Source organism: Pan troglodytes, chromosome 17 (assembly GCF_028858775.2).
Source record: "Pan troglodytes isolate AG18354 chromosome 17, NHGRI_mPanTro3-v2.0_pri, whole genome shotgun sequence".
Taxonomy (NCBI): domain Eukaryota; kingdom Metazoa; phylum Chordata; class Mammalia; order Primates; family Hominidae; genus Pan; species Pan troglodytes.
This window is the reverse complement of record NC_072415.2, coordinates 70,182,495-70,209,109: the sequence shown is the minus strand read 5'-3', so window position 1 is coordinate 70,209,109 and position 26,615 is coordinate 70,182,495. Positions and strand designations below refer to the sequence as shown.

At 38.0% G+C, this 26,615-nt stretch overlaps 1 long non-coding RNA gene, 1 other non-coding gene and 1 pseudogene across 2 annotated transcripts in view; all 3 read right to left on the bottom strand.

Moving 5' to 3' along the window:
* Positions 1–444: 444 nt before the first annotated feature.
* Positions 445–585, bottom strand: LOC112206327 (U4 spliceosomal RNA). The gene has a single exon (XR_002940551.1). It is a non-coding gene; the product is annotated as a U4 spliceosomal RNA (small nuclear RNA).
* Positions 586–2,955: 2,370 nt separating this feature from the next.
* LOC134808683 (uncharacterized) overlaps positions 2,956–26,615 on the bottom strand; it is a 36,162-nt gene continuing 12,502 nt past the window's right edge. Inside the window, exon 3 of the long non-coding RNA XR_010152103.1 lies at positions 2,956–3,180. This is a non-coding gene — a long non-coding RNA (uncharacterized LOC134808683). The remainder of the gene's footprint in view (positions 3,181–26,615) is intronic.
* LOC738822 (small ribosomal subunit protein eS1-like) lies at positions 13,756–14,624 on the bottom strand (annotated as a pseudogene).

Here is a 26,615-nt window from a genome sequence, read left to right as displayed (position 1 = left end):
CCATTGACTCACCCAAGTAAACATTTCTCTCCACTTTGGAATCATTTGTGGTAATTGTTAATTTGACTGTCTCATTTTGGAAACTTCTATTTCTCTTGGTGACTGTGGGATCCCTCAAAGCTAAGAGGGACTGGATTAGCGGTTAGGGTTCACAGCAAGTAGCCAGCAGATTTGAATGGACTCTATGTCGAGATTCCCCAGGAATAAGGCCAAAAAAAAATCTGGAGATTTCCCTCTTGCCAAGAAAGCAGAAACTCAAGCAAGGACTTGAGACAGGTGACCTGGTTAATAATCAAGTGTCTCCCAACCACAGCACTTCCCTTGTGGTCCCAAGCACCCAGGCTTGGCACTCAAAGACAAGTGACAGAGTACAGGATACATCAAATACAGTATTTGCACATTATGGTTAAAAATGAATCCTCTTTTTTCTTTTTTAAAATTCTGTCTCTGTAGAGACTGTCAAAAATTGCCAATGCCCATTCTAATGCAAGTCATCACATCGTGGTATTGGGAAATGTTTTTAATTAGCAATAATCGCACCCTGGAGGAACCTCAGTAGCTACAATAGTGCCACTGCACAAAGCTTAAACTAACTTATTTTTATTATTCTTCTAGTGCTAATTTATTAAAATACAGATATGGTGTAAATAATTCAATTTCCTGCAATATGTCTTTTCTATTACTGCTTCTGGAACCATTTGATTCCTTCTATTTTCTTCTTATCACAAGCTAGTCTCTATTTATCTTGACCTATTTATTGTAACAAATAATGTTTTCCTAAAACAAATTAGGCCATCAGGCAGGTATTTTAAATGTTTTTTCTTTCCTTGTCATTTAGTAATTCTATTTGGCAAGAAAGATGTTCTATTGAACACTTAGAGAAATGTTCTTCTCTTGGGCTGCAGACTGTTTTATGAGCTTTGATCCGATTTTCTCAGTTGACTCATTCTTGAGCAGAATGCAATTTGGCCAAGCTTAGTATTAGAATATAGCGTGAGTTTTCAAATTTCTCTCCTTGTGGACAAGTCAACCTCTCAGTTCACATGCTGGAGGATATGCTATAAGGTAGAATGCCTACCATATTCCCCCCAAAAAATAGAAGGCCTTAGAAAAATTTGGCTTCCTTTTAGGTGTACGACCCCATCTTTTCACTCAGAATAAGAAAAGACTCCATCAAAGTTTCATATGTTGAAAAAAATCTTTTATTGGTTTGTGTGTGTTAGAGACTCATGATTTATCAAGTCATGCCTTACTCTAAGCCTTGCACTAGAAGTTACTGTGAGAGGATTTGTCACTAATTCTCCTCTTCTGCCTCTCAGAGTTTGCCCAGGTACTACCAACACTGTTCATTTAGAGTAGGTGAAAATCCTTGATATCTAATTAGGAAACGACGAAGAATTCTCAACTCTGTGTGCATATTGGAAACACCTAGGGATCTTTCAAAAATTGTCAACGTCCTACTTCTATCACAAAGATAATGACATCAGTATTTTTTACAATTCTCCTCAAGTGATTCATAAAAAAATACCCAAGACTGAGAACCACTAACCACAGTTAACTTCCTAATTTTAGGTAGTTCAGAATAACACTCTTAATTTCCTCTCAGCTGCCATGGAGAAGAGAGACCTTGTAATAAAGTAGTTCTCAAAACTTGGTCCCCAAACCAGCAGCAACAAAATTATTTGAGAACTTGTTAGATGCCAATTCTCAGGTCCCACCCCACTGCATTAGAAACTCTGGAAGTAGGACCCAACAATTGTGTTTTAACAAGTCCTTCAGGTGATTCAGATGCACGCAAAGGTTTAGGAATCACTGCCGTAATACATCAATGCTTTTTCTTACTTTTAAAGTGCCACAGCACAGAATGACAAACAGAACATCAAAGCTGTGCCACTTCAGACTCGGAACTGTAGAATAAGGAAATAGGCCAATGCTGTTTCTTAATCCTGTTTCCTGTATTGTTGTCCATAAAAACTCCTATCTGAACCCCACATCTGCTCAATTCTTAATGTAAATTTTTGGTGAAAAATTTCCCCTTCTTCAGTTATTTTAATGGACAACATGGTAGAAAGTTAAGCCAAGGGGTTTGGGCCCTAAAACTCAAATATCCTCTTCCCCAGAGTTCTTTAAGTGATCTCTTTATTTTGCAAAATTGAATAGGAACAAACGACTTGATATGGAACAGTTCTTTTTCTAAAAGTTTGAAACTTAAACTGGCAGCTCAGACATGACTTGGCAGTTAGAAACTCAATAAAATACCATTAGGGCAGGCTGTGACTCAATCACTCCTGTGTTTGAAAAAGAAGAAGAAAAATAAGAAGAAAGCTGACAGAAGGCTTTTCTTTTAAATCCATGCTTGTTTTGTTTCTTTGATTATTTTTCTTCTCATCCTCCTCCAGGTTCCCTCCCTCAAGGGAATTACATAATGGCAGGGAGACCTATCCATGGCCAGTAGGGTGTTGATGGCTGACAGGTGATCTCTTCAATTTCTTTGGTGATCACTCCAAAAAGTAGCTCTAAAAAATAACTTCTTGAAATATTTTTGAATCAATAAGAAAAGTCAGTGGAAAACTATAAAAGAATAATAACCACAATGTACATTTATAGACTATTGGTTTCCATTTTTTAGAAAAAAAGACTGGGGACAGTTTAAAGTTTCCAGTTTTATGGTGGCTTTTTTTACCCAATAATTTTATAGTAAGTGTCTAAATTGTCTCCCTTAAAATAATCACAACATACAAAATATCCGAGACAAACATGCAGCTATTAAGAAAAAGTATTTTTTAAAAATTCACACAGCAATAATGAAGAAAGGTAAGAACTATTTCATTTGATTATTTTTAAAAATAGACTAAGATAAGATTCCTAAAAGGAAGCCAGTAAAAATCACTCAAGACAAATTCTATCTTACTCAAGATATACCTACCTACATTCTGCATATTTGTTTCTTTCGGCCCTTCTCCAAAAAGAAACCTTTCTGTAATTCCAATCTGCACTATCAAAAGAGTAATCTGATGGATTGATGACAGGCCTCATCTCTTCCGTGTGAGACCATGATATTGTGGGTACAATAGAACACTGCTGTCCACCCTTAGGTCATGAAGCCATTTCTGGTCATCTTGGGAAGATATCCCTGGGCAAAGAACGGCCTGGGACTGCTTCTTTGAGCAAGGAACACTGCTAGGCAAATTTATACCAGAAAGGAAAGTCAGGAGGACAAGCAAGTACATTGACATAGTCTGTAGAATTTCTCACTGACCTCTGGCAGAGCCATGCCTAGAACTGAGGCCATCTTAACCAAGTAATTTTCCAAATTCTCACCCCAACATGTAATTTTATTCAACTATAAGTTTAGCTAATATCACAGAGACAAGAAAGCAGCATAAATACAATTGCCTATTTCTTAGTATCAGCATGGCTGAAGATGTGTTTCCTGAGAAGGTGGTATTCTATGAGATGCGAATAGGAATTGCTTGTAAAAAAAATTAATGCTACCAATGTATAAATATTTAAATACATGTAATTCATATTTACAATTATATGTGGGTGTATATGTAAATATATAATTAATAAATGTTTATTTTGTTACATGACAATCTGCCTCTTCAGGAAGTGGTATGGCATGTAACTAAATTTTTGATAATTGCACAGCTCAAGACATTTGATCTGAGTATTGACTCATCAAAAACACTTACTAAGAATCCTTCATTTTGTCAGGCAGCAATATAGTTACCTTTGGTGAATGTGCTTTTTTTGCTCCAATTACAATATGTATTTCCAATATTGGATATTTTTCGATAACCTCATTGCAAGTGTGTATTATAGCTCAGCAGCTCCCACTGGTGTGCCCTTGGTTCATTATAATGTACAACAGTGTCCCCCGGTCAAATATCCTGGAGAAATGTTGTTGAAGGTGATACTTCTAGCTTGGAGGAAGAGGAATAAATGGAGCAAGTTGCATTCAATATAGAGAGGCACCATAACTAACCATAACTAATCAGATAAACAATGTAAAGAGAGCAACCATTATTAAATGGCTCTTTTGTTATATGACAATCTTCTTCAGGAAGTGGCATGACATGTAACTAAATTTTTGATAACTGCACAGGCTCAAGACATTTGATCTGAGTATTGACTCATAAAAACACTTACTAAGAATCCTTCATTGTGTCAGGCAGCGATATAATTACCTTTGGTAAATGTTGCGCTTTTTTTGCTCCAATTACAAATATATATTTCTGATATTGTAGAGATAAAGGATGCTCCATGGCATTCCTGCATCTGCTTCATATCCAAGAAGTAGGACTCAGCCATTCTTACAGCTTCATGACCACTGCTGTTTGTCATCAGGAGAAGGCTGAAACACTCAGTGCTACTCCCCAAGAAGTTTGCCTGCTACCTGCTTGCATTCTCCCTTTCCACCCGCTGTCCCCAGTCTCCACCACCACTCCACCTCTCAGCTAACTCTAGTCTCCTCTTCCTCCTCATTATAGAGGGAAGCATGCTGTTAATTCTCTGGGTTCTCAGCATGCTCTTAGTTCTCTGGGTACAATCACAACAGAGGAGAGCGAGTCAGTACTCAACACTGTGGCCGCCCTTCCCTTGGAGCCTTAAGCTGGCTTGGGTAAATAAATGGCTAAGCATAATGGTGCTTTAAGGGAAAACAAAACTGATGTGAAGCGTGATGCAGTCTAAATGTAATTATTTTTAAAATAAGAAAATACAAGATCTTAAAAAGAAAGAGAGTACCTCAAGAAACTTGAAGATCGTAAAATTTCTATCGAAGATAATATTAGAAAGCAAACCAAGTCAGTGTCACTGTGAAATGGGGTAACCCTTGCAAGACCTAAATCTAGGAGCACAGTTTGGAAACATTACATATTGCAGGTGGAAAGTCTTTTTTTTTTTTCTTTCGGGAAAAATTTAATTTACCTTTAAAATAGGCCTTAATTTTAACAAAACAATTCAAGTAACCTCCTTAGGTGAACAAATATAAAATAAATATTCACACATTCTTATGGGGGAATAAAGTCACCATTAACTGAAAAGCAGATGATTTAGAATGAAAATGTACTATTTTACTCTTTTAATTATTCTTCCTCATTACACTATGTGCTCTGTGTTGGCAAGAGTCATAGCAGTCTGTTTTACTCATCTTGGTCTTCTCAGCCCACATAGCACAGGGTCCCACATACAGTAGGACCTCACACACTGTGGGATATATACACATATGAATAGACTATCGATGCTATGAGCATGACTTACAAAGTACTAGGGCAGTGCTTATCATGAGGAATTGTTAGCTCCAATTAGAGACATATCATTATGAATGATTTTCAAATATGTTAAAATATGACACAAATATTATAGTGATATTTAATGTAATATTGAAGAGACTAAAGTTTAGATCATTTATCTTTCATTGTTTTCTATTATCTCAAATTCAGAATAATTACTGATACATTTTTTCTGTACAGTAGCACCTATTGAAGGTCATTTCACTTGTAGTTGCCTCACAATAAGCCCTCTTATTTTCTTTTATTGGACTCAGAAAACTGTGTATGTGCTGGTTTCAAAGTCAAGGGGTACTTTCTAATTAGATTTTACATGCATATTTTTTGTCATATCAAGGGTCTAATAAACTAGGGCAGGCAACAACACAAGAAATATACCTGAGTAAAAGTAAATACCTTCTCTTATCATCTTACCATGATTTCTGAAAAGACATCTTTATGATAATCTGGATAACTTTATTTTTTCAATTTGATATCAGATGTTAAAATGAGCCATTTTCTTAAGCAAATTCCTTAGAGCCCTATTATGGTAGGACAGTGAACTGGATCCCAGCATGGTCATTTACTAAGCTGGGGCAAGTGTTTAACCACTAAGCCTCAGTTTCCTCATTTGTAAAATGCAGGTTTAAAAAACCTACCTTAAAGAGGTATTTTAAGATTAAATGATACGATGCATACAAGGTAGACAGATTGTGCTGGCATCTTTAATGGGCTCAATGAAGACTGGGTGTCCTTGACAATAATGGCCACCCCCCCCCCCCGCCTTTTAGACGTCATGTACAGAGTACCAGATGTGGTTCTGAGCACATGACAAATATACTCATTGAATTCTCATGTTACCCCTTTCAAGCACTATTATTATTCCCAGCTTACATAAGAGGAAGCTGGGGTACAAAATGATTGAGTGACTTGCCAAGATTTACACGGCAGGTAAATTGCAGAACTGGAATTTGGAGGCAGGCACTCAAGCACTACAATGCATGCTCTTTATAATTTCACTCTAGCCATTCATGTGACAGTTTTTAAAACCAGGTCACTCTACCATATACAGAAGAAGTATGCCTGTCCTATTAGATTAAATCAACATGCATGGTAAGTATTCTGAAGAAATTACGGCTGTTACTTCTGCAAGAAAGTTTTTTAAAAGGCACAATTTTCTGTGATTAGAAAAGGCCTCCACAGCTGCCTTTTCACTTGTGAATATCTATTTTTTAATTATTTGTATTGATACATAATTGTGCATATTTATAGGGTACAGTGCGATGTTTCAATGCTTGTGTATGTTGTATGATGATTAAATCAGGGTAGTTATCATATCCATACTTTAAACACTGATCATTTATTTCTTTGTGGTGGTAACATTCAAAATCTCTTCTTGCTATCTTGAAATATACACCACATTGTTATTTGCTATAGTCACCCTACTGTGTAATAAAACAGTAGAACTTATTCTTCCTGTCTAACCGTAACTCTGTGTCTGTTGACCAACCTCTCCATGTCCTGTGCTCTCTCCCCTTCCCTTCTCAGTCTCTGGTAACCATTCTACTCTCTATTTCTATGAAATCAACTCTTTTAGATTCCACATATGAGTGAGATCATGTGGAGATTGTTTTATTGTGCCTGGCTTATTTCACTTAACATAATAACTTTCCGGTTCATCCATGTTGCTGCAAATGACAGGCAGGATCTTATCCTGCTTTATGGCTGAATGGTATTCTATTACATATGTGTGTATACGTATACGTATACGTATACATACGTATACATATACGTATACGTATACATACGTATACGTATACGTATACATACATATATGTAATAGACATGTATATTATGTATGTATATCTAAAACACGTATGTAATATACATATATGTATGTGTACATACACGTATATGTAATAGAATACTATTATTAAATGTGATTATATATGTATACAACATTTTCTTTATCCATTCATCTGTAGATGGACATTTATGTTGGTTTCATATCTTGGCTATTGTGAATAGTGCTGCAATAAACATAGGAGTGCAAGTATCTTGTCACCATGCTGATTTCGTTTTTTTTGTTTTTTTTGTTTTTTGAAATGGAGTCTTGCTTTGTTGCCCAGGCTTGAGTGCAGTGGCATGATTTCGGCTCACTGCAACATCCACCTCCCGGGTTCAAGCAATTCTCCTGCCTCGGCCTCCTGAGTAACTGGGATTACAGGCATGTGCTACCATGTCTGGCTAATTTTTGTATTTTTAGTAGAGACAGGGTTTCACCATATTGGCCAGGCTGGTCTTGAACTCCCAGCCCCAAGTGGTCCACCCGCCTCGGCCTCCCAAAATGCTGAGATTACAGGCATAAGCCACCACACCTGACCAATGATTTCATTGTCGTTGGATATAAACCCAGTAATGGGGTTGCTGGATCATACAGTGGTTCTATTTTTAGTTTTTTGAGAAACTTCCACACTGTTTCCATAGTGGCTGTACTGATTTACATTCCTACCAACAGTGCATTAGAGTTCCCCCTTAGCCACAACATCACCAGTATTTGTTGGTTTTTGTCTTTTTGGTAATAACTATTCTAACGGGGGTGAAGTGATACCTCGTTGTGGTTTTGATTTGCATTTCTCTAATGATTCGTGATGTTGAGCATTTTTTCATATTTGCTATTTGTATGTCTTTGTCTTTTTTTTTTTTTTGAGATGGAATCTCACTCTGTCACCCAGGCTGGAGTGGAGTGGTGCAATCTCAGCTCACTGCAACCTTTGCCTGCCTCCCGGGTTCAAGTGATTCTCCTGCCTCAGACTCCAGATTAGCTAGGATTACAGGTGTGCACCACCACGCCTGGCTAATTTTTGTAATTTTAGTAGAGACGGGGTTTCACCATATTGGTCAGGCTGGTCTCGAACTCCTGACCTCGTGATCCACCCGCCTCGGCCTCCCAAAGTGCTGGGATTACAGGCGTGAGCCACCACACCCAGCCTATTTGTATGTCTTTTTAAGGAAATGTTTATTCGGGTCATTTGCCCATTTTTAAATTGGATTATTTGTTTGTATTGGCACTGGGTTGTTTGAGTTCCTTAGATAGTCCTGATATTAACCCTTTGTCAACTGCATAGTTTACAAATACTCTCTCCCATTCTGTAGGTTGTCTCTTCACTCTATTGATTGTTTCATTTGCTGTGCAGAAGCTTTTCAATGTGATGTGTCCCATTTGTCTATTTTTGCTTTTGTTGCCTATGCTTTTGAGCTTTTATTCAACATCCATTTATGTTTTATTCTGTCATGTTCAAAATACACATTTTCATGTAATTATTTAAATGCAGTGCATTTATAATCTTTCTTAAAACTGTATTTGCCATTTGTTTACACAGGATGTTTTCTGAATATCATTCCAACTATTTTCATTTAAGTATCTAGTTCGGCTTGATACTGAATTTGTCTGTGTAATTTTCTTGATAGCCTAAAATGATTTAAACCATGGAGTTGGCTTCAGAGGGTAAAATGTTAATCAGTGAATGCATTGTCAAGAGAGAAAGAGGATTTCTGGAGACATGTTAATAAAGAAAATGGTTAAAAAGAAAAGAGAAGTGACACAACCTACATCCTGTGCCTCTGTGCCTCAATATCTTAAAGAAATAGAATTGGGATGGAGGTTAACTTATCCCTTTTTATGAAACATTATCAAGAACTGAGAGTATTAGTGATCCTCTTCTGGGTACTTACTCTGCCAATACCAAGTAATTATTATTCCATTCTGAATAGATTTTGTAATAGAAATTTTGAGGACTGGAGTCAGCCTACAATCATGTCAGATTGTCAGATAATTCCACTGAAGGGAAAAATAAGATAATGAGAATCCCAATTAAATGAAAAAAATGGGGCACCATTGAAATACAGAAACAGACATAGTCCCTAAAGTAATATACGTATTCAGATTGCTTACACTATTGACCATAAACAGACACATTTAAAGAGAAAGACGTTTTCTATTAATAATTCATCACTTTTTAAATGGCAGCAATGTATCAGACACGTTATAAACTACAGCTACAAAGGACTAGACCATGCTTTTAAAGTTCTTGCCCAAAAAATGCAGAGACAGGCCTGTGAACAGAAACTTAGCATTTAACACTAAAGCAGGCAGAAAGGTTTCATACTTTTCCTCATAAATGAAGACAGTATGGCAGTATGGCGATTCCTCAAGGATCTAGAACCAGAAATACCATTTGACCCAACAAGCCCATTACTGGGTATATACCCAAAGGATTATAAATCATTCTACTATAAAGACACATGCACACATGTTTATTTCAGCACCATTTACAATAGCAAAGATGTGGAACCAACCCAAATATCCAACAATGATAGACTGGATGAAGAAAATGTGGCACATATACACCATGGAATACTATGCAGCCATAAAAAAGAATGAGTTCATGTCGTTTGCAGGGACATTGATGAAGCTAGAAGCCATCGTTCTCAGCAAACTAACACAGGAACACAAACCCAAACGCTGCATATTCTCACTTATAAGTGGGAGTTTAACAACGAGAACACATGGACACAGGGAGGGGAACATCACACACTGGGGCCTGTTGGAGAGTTGGGGGCAAGGAGAGGGAGAGCATTAGGACAAATACCTAATGCATGCGGGGCTTAAAACCTAGATGACGGGTTGATAGGTGCAGCAAACCACCATGGCACATGTATACCTATGTAACAAACCTGCACATTCTGCACATGTATCCCAGAACTTAAAGTAAAATAAAAAACCAAAAATTTAAAAAAAAAACACTTCAATAAAAAAAAAGATGTCTGTGAACCAAAAAATGTTAAAGTCCACTGAAGATTTCATGTTGACATGTTATGAGTCTGGATTTTTATCCTGAAGGTTATGTGAAGCTATCTAAAGATTTTAAACAGGGGAAATCTTTTATTCAGATGTGAGTTTCAAGTACAATCAGCCTGATTTGGGGTTACAGAAAGGAAAGCTGTGGGTCAGAAAGGAGGGATGCTGACAGCTGTTATGAGGGTCTGCAATGAATAATCAAGGTAAAACAAGAGAAGCGACTGAACTCAGGCAGTGTCAGTAGAAGTGGACAAAAGGAGACTGATTACAAAAATATCTAGGAGGTATTTTTGAAAAATTCAAGAGAAGAGAAAGAGGACTTGGACCACCGGGTATATCTGAGGGGCCATTCAGTGATATAGAAATGAAGGAAGTGAAGCAAGCCAGGGGAGGGGTCAGTGCAAAGAGGAAAAAAGTTTAATTCAGTCTGTAATATCTGAGTTCAAAATACCAACGAGACAGCCAATAAAAATGTTTACGCAGTAATAACTGGGTGTATGGAACTGGAGCGCAATAAAGAAATGCAAGCTGGAGATCCAGGCTTGGAAGTCATCAACTCATTTAGGCTATACTTGCTGCCAAAGGAGCACATAAGATTGCACAATGAAGAGGAGTAGCATGCAGAGATGTATGTCAGGAACCCAGTGAACCCCAGACATATAGGAGGAAAAAGCTGGAAGAAATAACAAAAGAAATCAGAAGAAAACCAACAGAAAATGTTGCCCCAAAACTCTCCTCAACTGGCTTTCAACAAGAAGGTAGCTATTAGTAAACAATGACAAATCTTATAGCATTTTAGAAGACACAAAAACCTAAGTTTCTTCTCTAAGATTACTGAACATAGCAGAGCGAATGAGTTTCATATATGGTCTTGCTTTATCTACGGAAAGTGGGCCGAAAGTTTTTCTGGGACATGTCCTTTTCTCCTCCAGATGGTAGGCGGGGATTTGTGGCCTGGGTCTCCTTATGGGAAACACCAAGAAGAGGAAGGATAGCACCAGAGATAGTGGGGCAACTGCCCGAGAGCGAGGCGGCACTGGCTCACTATCCCACAGCTATGCCCGCCACCCTTCCTCCATATAGGAAGGGCCAGATTCTAGAGACAGGCTAAAATGCCTGATAGTTGTTTTGCTTGCTTTTATTCAACTAGGAATAAAAAGAAACCAACATGAGGAACACTCTTTGCTGCAATTTTCCACTGCATCGCTTTTAACCCTGCCCTTTCTCCTGACTTCAAAAGAGTGTTATGAGGACATGATCCTACAATCTTTTACAACTATCTTGAGTCCGTAGATATAGACATGACATCACTGACATATTGAGGATGACAGAGCTTACAGATGGAAGGAAATTGGGTCTTGTGTACTATTATTGAATGCCTAAAACAAACTGGAACACACTAACGTCTGGACTTTTTGTTACATGAAAAAAGAATCAAGCCATATCATTTAATTCTATTTCAGTAAGCTATTCTGTTACTTGCAGTGGAGCATTCTACCTGCTAACCCAACATACTCAAGGCCTAAGCAATGCTATTTAAACATAAATAGAGTAAACATACCTGCTCTGAACAGAAGCCACAGTGCTACTTCTGGAAAAAAAATCAGACTGTGCAAAATGTCTAACAAACAGGGCAATTTCATATACTTTCCTATTATAATGCAAATGCCTATTTTGACAAAAGCAGTTGAAGCATACAGCCTGAAGTATCTATCATGGTCAAGTTTAAGATTAATGATTCCAGGAAAGATTTGAGCTGAAACACAACAAACTAATAAGCTCTGCACATATCTGTTGTTGAGCTTCCACAGAAAAAGAACAAAGCGTGTCAGAAGAACAGATTAGAATATACAAACAGACTCCTCCCTGTGCCTTAACTTCAGGTTTGAAGCCAGATTGTTTGGTTTTTAAATTTTAGATGTAGCGTCTTTCAACAATCAACAGTATAAATTTCTATAATAATGTTCTCAGAGATAGCAGCAAATCAGACCATTAGGCCAGAATTAAAATGAACATAGAGGCCAAGCACGGTGTCTCATGCCTGTAATCCCAGCATTTTGGAAGGCCAAGGCAGGAGGATCACTTGAGCCCAGGAGTTTGAGACCAGCCTTAGCAACATAGTGAGACCTTCATCTCCACAAAAAGAAAAAAAAAATGAACATAGAAAGAAATCAAGTTAATGGACATTATCAGAGCCTGTGCCTCCATTTGGCAGTTATCATCCAGGAAAACAATGCATAAAACAAACATTCTCTTTCAACTTTCCACACAATTAAACTCTTTTAGAGTAATAGTAGAAGTCTGCAACTTCCAAGGATACTTAGGAAGATTGCTTTTCCTTCCTAAACATCTTCTTTATTCTTACAACCTACAAAATTAGCAAGGCACTATCTATGGGTACTTAAAAAATTGGTGAGTATTACTCATACTGACCTATGATCTCAGAGTCAGCAAACAAAGAAAAAGTTCTCATAAAAGCTGTTAGCCTGACCTTATTTGATGTTCAAGATCCGCACTTAATGCAAATATATTCTTGTGATGATTTCTTTGTCAACTAGCGTGATGTCCTACTGATGATCAGTAAAACAGAATCCCCTAAGCATGCTCTAAGATCACACAAAGACTTCTCTTGCTTTCCTTTAGCCCCAACACAATCCAGCTGTCTGAGCCACTGGGCAAATATTGTCTGCCTAAAATCTACCCAGTGACTTTAACCAAATTATCAAGGCCTCTGAATGTCAGAGGCCAAATCTGTTGCATTGAAATCCTCCATTTGTCCAAGAATTATCTATTTCCATCTAGCTCATGAGACACACAAATTTCAACAACAACTATTGGGTTCTGAAACAATAATTAAGGTGAACAGGAGACTGTAATGTGCTTATAATGAATAGAAAGATGGGGTGCACAAATAGATCTCTCCACATGTAAATAGCAGCCATAATGCTTTTCTTCCAAACATCATGTTATTAGTGTTGTGAGAGATATATTGCCTTTTCTGCAGTCACAGGTATTTTTACTCACCAGATAAGTTGTTTTTGAAAAGCAAGATTCCTCAATTGTGAGTGTGTTTCTGGATACTAAGACAAAAAATAGCCCTTTTGAAAAATTTGGCGAGTTCAAAATTATAAGCTTAATATAATGCTCTTCCATTAGGAGTAAATCCACAGGCAGAGCTGGAAGCCAGTTCATATTATTTTTTAACAAAGCCTAACTATAGAGAGTTAGTAGGATTATCGTTGTATCAAGGAAACCAGAAACATTATTTCAAACAAGGTCTCTGCAAATCAGCAGCTAGAAGAACAAAAATTCAAAGCATCCTGGGATGCTGGGTGCCAGGAAATTCCTTAAAGTCTTCCACTGAAGTGGATATGTTCATGACAACAATCCTTATTTTGATGGAAGTAGCTTTTCAAGATCCATTCTCCAAGGTCACTAGGTCAAGAAAAGTCTTTCCTTACATTGGTTTTGAATGTTTATTTAATCCTCCAATTCATCTATCTTGTAGCATTTTTTACTGGTATTTGATAGTACATTAGAATAACCAAAGTGCTGTTCATTTTTTATTAGGGCTGATTAACTGGAGATATTTTGTTTGTAATTTCCCTTTTTATTTTTATTTTTTTTTACAAATAGCACTTTTTATTTGCCACTATTTGAAGTCTGAACTTTAAACAGATTCTTGGACTGGTGGTTCATATCCATCAGCTCGTTCAACTTTAGCACCTGTCTCGTCCCCAGCAGCTTTTCCAGAACTACTGCCTTCACCATGAAGCTCCGTGAGCTTTCCCAGTTCAAACTTGGGCTTCTTCAACATTTTTACTTTTCTAACGAAGACATCATAGAAAGGATAAATAGATTGGCAAGTCTTTTCTATGTCTTTTCCAATGCTGTCTGGAATCAATTTATTGACCACTTCTTTCAAGTCATTTGTCTGCACCTCTGGAGTCATGATTTCCATCATCTTCTTCCGGATTTGGCAGACCTGTTGTTGCTGAGCATAAGAGGTCTTCCGTATCTGATTGCTGCGTTTTTTAGTAAAAGCAACACAGAACAGACGAAGCAAGTAACCATCGGTAGTCTTGACATCAACATGAGCTTCAAACATTGTCTGCCATTTTTTGACCATGGAACACATTTTGTCATGGGTAAGATCCATGCCATGGAAGTTAGTCAGGCAGTTTTTGCCCTGAACATCTTCAGTAATCAGCTGAATTTTCTAAATGCAACGTCGTCATTCTGCAAATCAGCAAGACTCACTTCAAACACACGACCCTTGAGACCATCAGATGCAATTTTGGTTCCCTGGGTCCTGGTGATGAGCGTCTTTCCAATATTTCTTATATTGAATATAGTAGGTGCTTTCGCATCAAACCAATCTTTCTTAGAAAATGGATCAACCACTTTCTTCTTGGCTCCCTTTTTGCCGCCTTTCGTAAGGTGCTTGTTCTTGCCCACCACCATGGTGCTGGTCAGAGAGCCAAAAGGGCAGAAGTCTGTAATTTCCCTTTTTAATATGGGCAACCTGCCAGGAGCCTACAGTTGCCTCTATCCACAGGCAAAGCAGAGTTCTAACAGAATGACCTAAGGGTGCAATGCTAAAAGCCTTTATGTTTTCTACTTATGTGTGGCTAAAATTGTCACCTGTAGCAACTGTGTATCTTTATCTTCTGTAACTTGCAGTAAGGTAGTTTTTGTGGAATTTTTCTTTTAAAATACAAATATATCATCTTGCACTCTAGTTAATGTCTGGGCTCATTAGCAGTCACTAAAAACTATTTCATTTGATGAGCAAAGAAAGAATCCTGAGAGTGAAGACAGATACACTTTGAGGAGAGCTAAAGGCAGAGGATGACAAAAAACTTCACAGCATGAGAAGAGCCTGATGACAGCTGTTAGGGACTAAATGTGTCTTACCAAAATTCACATATTGAAACCCTAATCTTCAATGTGACTGTATTTGAAGACAGAGCTTTTAGGAAGGTAATTACAGTTAAATGAGGTCATAACAGTGGGGCCCTAATCCAATAGGACTAGTGCCCTTACAAGAAGAGGATAGACATCAGAGCTCACCCCTTCTCAGCCCCGACACCAGCCCTGAGTACGTGAGTTCAGGGGAAAGGCCATGTGCAGACACAGCAAGAAGGTGGCTATCAACACCACAGAAATGGAGGCCTCACTAACCCTGCAGCAACTTGATCTCGGATGTATAGCCTCCCAAAGTGTGGCCAAATAAATGTCTGTTGTTTAAGCCACCCAGTCTGTGTTATCTTATTATGGAAGCCCAAGCAGACAATGGAAAATCCTGAAAAAAACAGAAAATATCCATCCCTACCTTCAGAGAAAAGGAAATGGAAAGACAGAGAGAAGCCAAAAAGTGAGGTGAACAATTTAGAAAAAAGAGGCCAAAATGTCTCAATGTTGCCCCTTAGCTTAGTGCCAGCCCAATATGAGTGACAGATGAATCAATAGTCCTATCTTTGAGTTAAAAGTTACACTAGGTAAATCATAGATATTTTGAACCTTCTATATTTTAGATTCATATGCTATTTCAAAATGAATTTAATAGTACTGATATAATAAAAAATTGCAAAGGTACTTTGTTTTTAATCCAAACATTTGGGCAAAATTCTGAAACTGTGGGCACCAAATTTTAAATGAAATTAATTATGAATGACACTTAGAACAATGTCACCCAGTAAAGAGGTTCTGAAATATTATCTATATTTTGCAGCACTGTGGATTCACAGCTCGTCAGAGCTGGAGGCAAACTATGAGATTAGCTTAACTCCCTCATTTCAAGCATTTATTTAACATTACTGAAAATCCTATTTTAAGAAAATTGTTATTATTAATTTAAGAGAGTTACTTAAGATCATTATTAAGATAACATTACAGTGCCTTTAGAAGGGTAGACTTTATTATTTTAAAATGATTGATGGAACTGCAGGTCATTATCTTCAGGGAAACAACTGAGAAACAGAAACTCAAATACCTTATGTACTCATGTATAGGTGGGAGCTAATAATGTGTACACATGGATATGGGCTGAAATAGTCATTGGAGACTCAGAAGGTGGGACAGCGAAAGTGGGTTGAGGGATGGTAAATTACTTAATGGGTACAATACACACAATTTGTGTGATAGTTACACTAAACACCCAAACTTCACCATTACACAACATATCCATGTAACAAACCTGCACTTGTACCCGTTGAGTTTATATACATTTTAAAAATAATAAAATAAATCTAATCTATCAACTTCTCAAGTACAATCATTTTCCAGCTTAAAGTAAGTTTTAAATTATTAAAGCATCAGTTGAGTGAATAATATAGACAAATACAGGGATAGGCATAGATACAGATGTTGATATTCCAGGTAAAAAACTCTGCAAGCTCATTTTAGCTGGCTTCCATGCCGAAACTGTGAAAAAACGTTTCTTTACTTCCTCAGCACCCCCTTGAGCATACATCTCAAGAAGCCTCTGAGAACACCATGAGGAATGGCCCCTGACTTCAAGTGGCTTTGCAAACCCACAGTACATGTGCTGCGGTTATGTGACAGTTTAAACCTGTTTTCTCTTAAAGCTGAACTGTATTTGAAAAAATATAATAGCTCATCCCTGAGAATTTTCTTTTCCAGGGAAATAAAAACAATTCTACTCCAGGACTGCTTTGTTTCGTTTTCATATCTGGTTTCAAATGAAGAAAAAGATTAGCAGCATTTATATTAAATACTGTTGAATCAATAGATTCCCGACTCCATTGACTAATATAAATCAACAGAATGGACTAAAGTAATTATAGCCTGAAAGGTTTGCAAATGCATACTTTTGAATTGATTTTTTGTTATTTACTCTCATGTTCCAAGGCAAGTTAAAGAAGCCTGTATGTGTCTATTCATTATCCATATTTGCAAATATGTCTAGGTGCTACAGGAATAATATTTGGAATCATATCAAAATTATTTGTCCTCTGTCTAGCCAAGGTCACACATGGCTGAAAGGAGAATTAGGATCTTTTGAGCAAGAATACACATAAAATGAGTCAGTTACAGCTTTTGACTTACAACTTGGTACCTTGAGACACAAAGTCATGCTACAACCTTGAAAAGGAGACTTTGTGGAAAGGAAAAAGAGGGTTTATAAACAACAGAACTTCTTTTTATAGATCAAGAATCAAGATTAGTGAGTGAGCCAGAAGCCTTACTTCCCATTGGCTCTGTCTCAGGAGGCCCTGTCATGGGGCGCCAGCACAGGGGAGTCACTCATGGTAGCATGGAAAGGGAGGTGTAGCATCTTTAGGCAGGGAGGGACCTTGAGACTGCACTCTCCAGTTCTTCATGGCCTGTGAACGGTGCAGAAGAGATTGTGAATTTCCCAAGTGTCCCTCGAACCATGTGAAACTCAGGAGAAAGGTGAAGGTGCTGGCTATGTTCTTGAGGGGTGTGCTGAAAACTGAGAAGGGTCTGCAACTTTACCCTACTTGCCAGCTAATAAGTTAGACTGCCACTGTTTCATAGATCCTGGAAGAAATCATCAGACCCCTGGGACAGAGATGAAGGTCAGGTTGATGAGTCAGAGTAACCATCATGGTCTGGCTATCAGTACCTCTCATGCTGCTTCTGCAAGCCCCAGTCCCACAGGGAAACAGAAAGAAGACTGAATGACGGCTGCACGCGTGTTAAGGAACCCAGCTCTTTCATACGGGCAGTAAACATCCCTGCTCTGTGCTCCAAAGAAGACAGTATCTCTACCTCCTAAGACTGTTGAGATCCTCGAAATGACAGTCCAAAACAAAGAGCTATCCATTCATTGCTCACAAAACATGCAGAAATGTCAGATAGCCATGGGAAATTGTCTCCCAACAGGGTAAAGTGAGCCACTAGCTGGGTAATGTAGTGAAGGAAAATCAGACAAGAAATCACCTGGGAGTCCCAGCTGAGAACAGAGGAGCGAGCCTGGTTTAAAACCCTGGAGCGATCACCATGTATTGCCCATGCCCTGAGAACAGAGCACAAGACACAGCAGTGAGGTCAAAGGCCTCTATACAGAGACAGCAGGATAAGACAGCTCCACTGGAGTTAAGCACTATTGCCATGAACGCCAGGGGGATATCTGGGATCTTCCAGCACCCGATCCATTCTTAACAAGGAAGAGGGAAGAGAGAGGCCTGCAAGAGAGGGTAGAAACTTACCTAGCAGAGAATTAAGCCCTGAATTGTCTATTTACTCAAATAATACTGAATTAATCTGAAAGAAATTGTCTTAAGTGGAAAAAGAACTGGGTTATTGTTCTTTAATTGGCATGTTTAATTCCACTGCTGGACAGCCTCAGTCCAGCTTCAGTATAAATGGAGACTCCTGAACAAGATGAGATCAGCTATAGGTAGATAGTAACTATTTTTTGCCTGACTGTAGTGTGTACATTTTGACCCAACACTTATGTGTTAAGTTTGTACTTCATTATTTAGTATGCCACGATGACAGGATACATTTATCCCATCAGGAAGTTTTTAAAGGGTGTTTTAATATACAAAAATATTACTTTATAGAGTATATTTATGAAATCCAAACATTGTAGATAAAAAAAAAAAAGAACAAAAAGTAGGTCTTTGAAGAGTTTAGTTGAATTCACACATGATTCCACAAATCAACTAAGGGAAGTTAGAAATTTTTTCAGCTACAACCATAACCTTTTGAAGTCAATGTCACAGAACACAAACATGTCCTTTCATAAAACCTGCCTTGAAGACACTGTCATGGCATAATCATAGCGTGGCAGACTATTAATCTGATCACATTTTCTAGTCTTCTCCACAAAGTCCAATTTCCCATTGCTTAATAGTCAGTGGCTCTTCTCTGACCTTTCTATAACATTTTCCATTTCCTTAGTTTAAGCCAGCACCTCAGACACTACTGTGAGAGGGCAATTTTCAAGTATTATGTTGGGGTTTCTATATGCAGCCTTCATATTAATGTATACTGGTGTCAACTGGTATAATGTAAAGAATCCTGGCATAGAAATTCAAAGGCCTGGGACCAAATTCTGCTTCTGTTCACTTGCTGGCTTTGTGATTTTAAATAAGTGACAATATCCATGCCCCTCATCTTTCTCACCTTTAAAACTGAGAAGATAATTTATCACTAAAACCAATCAATTAGTTACAATTATTGAAATGTGCAGCATAATCCATGTAAAATTAGTATCTTGTACAAATATACATTTCTACCCTAAATTCTCCGTGAAAGAAAATTAAACTGTTATTCAGGGCCAAAACTGACTAGAGGAATTGTACTTCCTATGTAAGCGACGTTATTTCTCTCTAGGATAAGTGGCTCTTTATTTAAGCAAAACTATTAACAGTAGTTTTAGATTTGAAAAGGAAATGTAAAAATGATAATCTGCAAGGGAAAAAATGAAATAAAGAGAAATAAATTTGTACAATACACTACATTAAAAGGAATTTGGAGGTTCTCCAACAGCTTAAGAGAGAGACACAGGGAATTCGAGGACCTGCAGAGAAAAGAAGGAGGGGCCCAGCAAGATGGCCAGGAGCCAGGGCTCTACACGGTGAGATGTTCAGGGAAAATGGCCAAGTGACTTTAGTAGGCAAGTTATGTTACTTATTTTATTTTATTTTTTGAGACAGAGTCTCACTCTGTTGCCCAGGCTGGAGTGCAGTGTGAGTGATCCGCCCGGATCAGCCTCCCAAAGTGCTGGGATTATAGGCATGAGCCACCATGCCCGGCCCTGTTTTTCATTTTATTTTATATTTTATTTTATTTTATTTATTTATTTATTTATTTATTTATTTATTTATTTTGAGATGGAGTCTTGCTCTGTTGCCCAGGCTGGAGTGCTGTAGTGCGATCTCAGCTCACTGCAACCTCCGCCTCCCAAGTTCAAGTGAATCCCCTGCCTCAGCCTCTCAAGTAGCTGGGATCAAAGACGTGCGCCACCACGCCTGGCTAATTTTTGCATTTTTAGTAGAGAGAGGGTTTCACCATGTTGGCCAGGCTGGTCTCAAACTCCTGACCTCAGGTGATTCACCCACCTCGGCCTCCAAAAGTGCTGGGATTACAGGCGTGATACACCACACCCAGCCCAGTTCTGTTATTTAATTTTAACTCACTCGTTGCATAATGCTGTGTAATACATCACCCACCTAAGCCCTAAATTTTATTAAAATCCATTACAGACTCTCAGCATGCGTGTGGTCATTTGGATGACGAAAGAATCTGGATGTCAGTCAATGGTGGACGGCACTAAGGGGAAAATACCTGCAATAGACAAGACCTCAGGCAAAGGGAAGACATGGCTGGAGGCAGTGAGGAAAAGTATCACTTCCAGAGCCCCCACGACTTTTGGAAGAGACTCGGGTTTCTGCTTTTTGTAGGGTGAGAGTTAAATTGTTTTATTTAAATCAAAAAGGCAAAATGACTTGGAATAGACTGACAGTTAACACCTGGTGTTCCTCACTATTACCACAAAACAGCATGGAAATACCTAAGAGAAGGTAGGAAAAAATAACATACAAACAGCCAAATACTTTACAATCGTTTCTAAACCATAGCCTCCTCCCAGCTCATATATTTAAAAGTTGATTTTTATAAATGTCCAAATTTTACGTAATTTGTATTAAATAATTTCACAAAATGACTCATTTCACCCAAATTTGGAAGTTGTTGACTTCAAGGCATTAGAACACTATCATACTTTTTTTATTTTTTCCATGGAAAATGCTGAAGCCTAGAAATATGTTGTAACTAATCAATTTCATTCTTTGTCTTTTTTTTTTTTTTCATTTTATTTTGCAGAGTAATCACTTGCTGAGAGTCAGTAATAAAGGTCTGCTACCAGGGCACAGGATTCATGTAATGCCTATGGGAAGATGGGCAGCTAAGAAAGAGTTCCGATGACCATGTTTGATGAGTTTTGGGGTTATTTTTCTTCTAACTGTTGCCATAGTAACTAAGGAAGATGAAGTAAAGCTTTTTTTTTTTTTTTTTTTGGAGATGGAGTCTCGCTCTGTCGCCCAGGCTGGAGTGCAGTGGCATGATCTCAGCTCACTGCAAGCTCTGCCAAATCTGTAGTCCTACCATTGGTATGGCTGACAGATGCAAGATTATGAGGAGGGAAAAGAGAGACCCAAGAGATAACTCCAAGAAGAGGAAGAAGTATCTGACCTAGCGAAGGAGATTTACCAACAGTTGAGAGAACCTCAGAAAAAGTGGTCACAACTGGCATAGCTCGTAGAGGTTTTAGCCTTAGTGAGAAATAATTTGTGACTTCTAATGTAAATAAAATATGAAATATAAAGGACAGTACAAAACTATTAATCACACTTGTTCTTACATGTGTTTACGAAAATTTTTCTTAGAAAAAAGGAAGAATGAATACTCTTTAAAACATTATAAAAGCTACTAATACGGCTGTCCACATACTTTTGTTCATATGATTTCAACTTATTGAAGTTTCCTGGTTCTAGAGCAAAAACCAAGGAGGAATTATCTTTTGTTTTGGTTTGTTTGTGGCTTTTCAATTGCAGTAAGAACACAACATGAGATTTACCCTCAACAAAATTTTAGGTGTAAAGTACAGTAATGCTAACTTATAGGCACAATGTTTTGCAATAGATTTCTGGAACTTGGTCATTTTGTATAACTGAAACTTTATACCTGTTGAATAGCAGCTTCCCATTTTCCCCTTCCCTCAGCTCCTGGAAACCACCATTCTACTTCCTGGTTCTATGTGTTTGACTATTTTATGTACCTCACATAAGTGGTATTTGTGTAGTATTTGCCCTTCGATCACTGGGTTATTTCACTTAGCATAATGTCCTCCAGGTTCATCTATGTTGTCACACATGTCAGGATATCCTGCTTTTTTAAGGCTGAAAAATATTCCATATTTATAAATACCACTATATATACCAATATATACCACATTTTCTTTATCCATTCATTCACTGATGGATATTTAGATTGTTTGTCCATCTTGGCTATTGTTAATAATGCTGTAATGAACATGGGATATAAATATTGTTTGAGATCCTACTTTTGATTCTTTTAGATAAATGCCCAGAAGTAGGTAATTCTATTTCTAATTTTTTAAGGAACCTCCATATTGCTTTCCATAGAGGCTGCACCATTTTTCATTCCTACTGTGTACAAACGTTCCAATTCCTCCACTTTCTCATCTACACTTGCTAAATAGCTTTTGTGTGCTTATCCTATTTTATTTTTCTTCATGCAAATCTTGTCTATCTGGTGTTGAACTTCATGTGCTTATTCATTTATTGTATTTCTTCGCCTAGAATATAAACTCCATAACAACAGGAACTTTGTCTTTTTTGCTCACTGCTGTGTCCTCATCATCTAGACAAGTGCCTGGTGTGTAGTGTGTGCTTAACAAAATTTGGTGAATAACTGCTTGAAATTTGTATCAGAAAAATAAATTTGCAATTTAATGTTTAAAATACATTTTGAAAATGAGATGAACCCACCTACCAAATATCCTCCAATTTTTATCATATTATTTTTATATATCTTAATCTTTAAATTGTTTAGCTAAAAGGATAGCCAAGGTAATTGTTACCAACAGTTTATCTAATACAAAATGAACACAGACACAAGTTTAAGGATTATGTTAAAATTAAATTCCTTGGCCAGGTGTGGTGGCTCACGCCTGTAATCTCAGCACTTTGGGAGGCCGAGGCAGGCGGATCACAAGGTCAAGAGTTCGAGACCAGCCTGGCCAATATGGTGAAACCCCATCTCTACTAAAAATACAAAAATTAGCCAGGAGTGGTGGCGGATGCCTGTAGTCCCAGCTACTCAGGAGACTGAGGCAGCAGAATTGCTTGAACCCGGGAGGCGGAGGTTGTAGTGAGCCGAGACCAGGCCACTGCACTCCAGCCTGGGAGACAGAGTGAGACTCTGCCTCAAAAAAAAAAAAAAAATTAAATTCCTTGACTGAGCGTGATGGCTCACACCTGTAATTCCAGCACGTTGAGAGACCAAAGTGGGAGGATATCTTGAGTTCAGGAGTTTGAGACCAGCCCTGGCAACATAGTGAGACCCCCGTCTCTACAAAAAATACAAAAATTAGCTGAGTGTGGTGGCACATGCTTGTAGTCTCAGCTACTTGGGAGGCTGAGGTGGCAGGATCATTTGAACTTGGGAGGTCAAGGCTGCAGTGAGCCGTAGTCACGCCAAGGCACTTCAGCCTGGGCAACAAAGCAAGATATTGTCTCAAAAAAAATTAATTCTTTAATGTGTCTCTCATTTTTCTCAGGAAAACAGTTTCAACTTAAAGAAAACTACTGACAACTCATATGAGTTGCCCATTATATGCTCAGAAGTTGGCTACTATTAAAAAACATCTATTTCCATAGGAAAGCACCCTTGAAGGTAAAACTAAATGTAGCCTGTCTTACTGGGGTATTTTCATTCATGGAGTTTGCCAAAGAGAATATCCCATATTCAACACTACAAAGGCTAAATATCACACTTTAAAAATAATTATCAATCCATTTTAGTTTCCTTTGAATTAATTTCTGTATCCTGGTTTAAAAAGTGACATCAGCAGGGAATAGTTTGAATTGGTAGCCGTCCAAGATATTTTCTGTTGTCTCAAAGAGTATATTCTTGTTTTGTTTTGTTTTGTTTTTTTGAGATGGAGTCTCACTCTGTCCCCCAGGCTGGAGTACAGTGGTGCAATCTCGGCTCACTGCAAGTTCCGCTTCCCGGGTTCACACCATTCTCCTGCCTCAGCCTCCCAAGTAGCTGGGACTACAGGTGCCCACCACCATGCCTGGCTAATTTTGTTTGCATTTTTAGTAGAGACGGGGTTTCACTGTGTTAGCCAGGATGGTCTCGATCTCCTGACCTTGTGATCCGCCCCCCTCGGCCTCCCAAAGTGCTGGGATTACAGGCGTGAGCCACTGCGCCTGGCCCTTCAAAGAGTATATTCTAATATTACTTCTACAATGTCTGACAAATCAGTTCTTCTTAACCTTTTTTGGTATTGAGGATATCTTGAGACTATAATGAAGGCAATGCAGCCTATTCTAATAATTTTTCTAAAAGAAGCACAAATGTGCACAGACCAAACACTTTCCATACAGTTTTGGGGGTGTTTGGATGACTCTTACCCCCAGCATCGTAGTCCAGGGACACATTGTCAAGAACCTGTCATTAATAAAGCAAAGTAATGATGATATTTTAGTCTTTGAGATCTACCAGATAACTTATTTTACAAACTTACTTTTCCAAGGAAGCAGGAAATTAAACTGTTCAAAGATTGATTCATAGAAATGCAGCATTTTGGCTCTCTTGAATTAGGCTTTGAAAAAAAAAAAAGCAAAAACTTGAGAACTAGAGGAAGAGCTCCATTATGGCATTATTTTATTTTGTATTCAAAAACTTAGCTAGGAATCACCAGCTGAAGCTTGAGCTAATTTCTTGTCTTATAAGGGTAAATGGAGCTTTTAGCTCAAGAGAAATAAATGGGACATTCTGCCCTTCGGTAAATGAGAAGGACAGGCAAACCCTCCATCAATGTATCTGGTAAGTAGTAGACTGGGTTTATGAATACAGTGCATTTTCATACAAATACTTGATTAGCAGAGTGAAGACAGGGTACATTTTGATCCTGAGATAGTAGAAAAGCCAGTTGAGGTTGGGTGTACTATGTTCTAGCTGTGTTTTTCTCTCAAGTAACAGTTTTTAAATTGAGCAAGCCATTATCAAAGTGACCATAGACTTAATCTCTGGGAAGCAATGTGACTGACAGCATTCTCCCACCAGACCTTGGAGAGGCGATTCACAGCCCTGTAGGGTCTTGCCTTCTCTGGGATACTTTCTTTCCCTCTGGGCTTTTTCTACATAGTAGGAAAAGGAAAATGGCTGTAACGGCAATAGCTACACACTGACAGTTTCGTTAGAGGACATGTGTCCCGACTTATGAACAAGAAAAGGTTTTTTCCTCTGATGAGCTTCCCACTGGTGCTAGTTGATTGATGGTAGAGTTCTCACAGCATAGCATCAATGATTTCACCACCTTTGCACCTGTATCAGCTCTGGGCTTCTCTTTCTCCTGTGTGCACTGCCCAGGATGTAATGAGAAGGGTCTGGTGCCAATGGGGAGCAGGACATCTCTTCTTCCCCAAATAGAGCCATGAGAAGAAAGCTGTGTACACCCAGTCAAGCCCTCTTCCTCCAACCTCGTAGATCTAATGGGTAGCGCTAATGGTTTCCTAACAAACATTTTATAACTTAAAGATCAAAATCTTCACTGAAAACATTTATCGTGAATACATTGATCATAACATTCAGGAAAAGGATATATTAGACCATCAACCCAAAAATGCTAAGAAAGTCCATTGTAGAGATTATGAAACTTGAGTTATTTTATATTTCTTCATTTCCATTTTGTTAAGGTTTTAGCTTATGGATTACTATACAGCATTTTTATATTCTATTCTAACTTATCCCAATGTATATAATAGTCTGTGAGATTTAGATGACTATGAATTGTTTCTAATAAAGATTTTTATTTTTCCTGTTTTTCCTTTTTTCTGAAGTTTTTTTCAGAAGAGACCTATTATTATTAAGAACCATTACACGTGTCAGTAATAGTCAAAACCTCAAATAAGCATGGTCACACTTATTTAACATTTTTTCTCTCATACTGCCATGCCTATTTAACTACAGAATTCCATGTAATGGGATTTTAACTTTGCAAGTTCTATTTACTTCCTAGTTGCTGAGCTTGGGAGACCTAACTTAAGGACGCAACAAATTCTTTCCATCTAAGTATCCAAAGAAATTTCTCAGAAAAAAATCCATACACTCACTGCCTATGTCTAAATCCTTCATTGACCTGAAAATCTTGAAGGACTCAGAATGCTATGGTCATTGTTCTAAGAACTGTAGAGATCAGGGCTGTAAAAGCAATGCAGTTAGTTTCTCCTCAAGAAGATCTGGCAAATGTTTAACAAATACTGTTTTTATTAGCACTTCCAAACTAAGAATATACTTTTTGAGAAATGGATGTTGATATATGATGTAGCATTTGTATTACTACTAATAAACACTCAACTGATCATGCACAGTCAGTCAATTCTGGCCTAATTTGCATACTTTGAATTTATTTATGCAACAAACAATTATTTGGTGTATATCAGGGCTTAAGCAGTGTATTGGTTTGGAGGGGATACTCAAAAGTATATCAAACATGCAATCCTCAAAGAAACATATCAGCAGAAGTCATGCATACAAAAAGTGCCACTAGAGTGAGGTAGAGATGGAAGTAGAATAAGAATCACATCTGGTTGTGGGATAATATGAACAGAGTCCCAAAGATAGCCTTCTTCTGAGGGCTCTGAGTGGGTAGATTTACTTTGAATGTCCTGCTGGAGATAAGGCCAGTTTACACTCAAATGCTCTTTTGGAGGTTTTTATCCTCATCCATC